At 45.5% G+C, this 983-nt stretch overlaps 1 non-coding gene across 1 annotated transcript; it reads left to right on the plus strand.

Annotated features, from left to right (window-relative positions):
- Positions 1-531: 531 nt before the first annotated feature.
- Positions 532-717, plus strand: LOC120026520. The gene has a single exon (XR_005473098.1). It is a non-coding gene; the product is annotated as a U2 spliceosomal RNA (small nuclear RNA).
- Positions 718-983: the final 266 nt, after the last annotated feature.

Genomic DNA, 983 nt, shown 5'->3' on the forward strand with positions numbered 1-983 from the left:
TCTTTTGGGACTGTGCCTTTGCCGGAGTAGTATGGGCGAGGTCACGGGTGTTGTTAGGAAGGGTAAGAATTTTGTTTTGACGTGGGCAAGGTTAGAGAGAGGTGTAGGGAGAGCGAGGGGGACGGATAGGGTTGTGTTTCTGCTCTCATGAGCCTCTTTAAACGGGGGGCTGTGGGAAGCCAGGCAAAATATGGTCAAGACAGGGAGAGATTGGGGGGTGGAAGGGATAGTGAGGAGGGTGGAAGGAGATTTGAGGGGGAGGATGAAGAGGGAGGAGAGGAAGTGGGGGCAGCATGCTGCCCGGGAGAGGTGGAAGGGGGGTTTAGGACTGGGGTTAATTTAGATTTGTAAGGGCATAGATTTGGGACGGGGAGATAGGGAAAGGTATTTTGTAGGAATGACGGGGAGGGAAGATGCTCCCCTGTTTTTGTTTGGGGTTTCCTTTTGTTTAAATTTTTTTTTAAATGCCTATATTTGAGTTTGAATGGAATTTATGATTTTGTATTGTATGGATGGCATTGAATGTAATAAATTATTTTTTCCACAAAAAATCTGTTCATATCAGTTTAATATCTGATACGTCCCCCATCGGGGGACTACATATTAAATGGATTTTTCGAACAGGGAGTCGGAAATGGGGCTTGCTCCGTCCGCTCCACGCATCTACAATACGCATCTACCCGGTATTGCAGTACCTCCGGGAACGGTGCAACACTTTTCTCCCATTGTCAAGGGAAAAAAAAGACACAAAGCTATGTAAACAGCTAGCAGAAGAAAAGGAAAGATAAAATAAGACACATCCAAAACTGAAAGAAGGGCGAAGCGCGGGGTCCCCCGTTTCCCTCCATTTTACTTTAAAAACATTTAAAATAAACATTGGCCAGGATAGTGTGTCTTTGACCCCCCCAAAAATACAAACACTTCACCAGGATCAAGTGTATGGCATTCACAAATCAAGTGTGTGGCATTGCCCGCAGTTTGAT

This window comes from Salvelinus namaycush, chromosome 31 (genome assembly GCF_016432855.1).
Source record: "Salvelinus namaycush isolate Seneca chromosome 31, SaNama_1.0, whole genome shotgun sequence".
NCBI classification, from domain to species: Eukaryota; Metazoa; Chordata; class Actinopteri; order Salmoniformes; family Salmonidae; genus Salvelinus; species Salvelinus namaycush.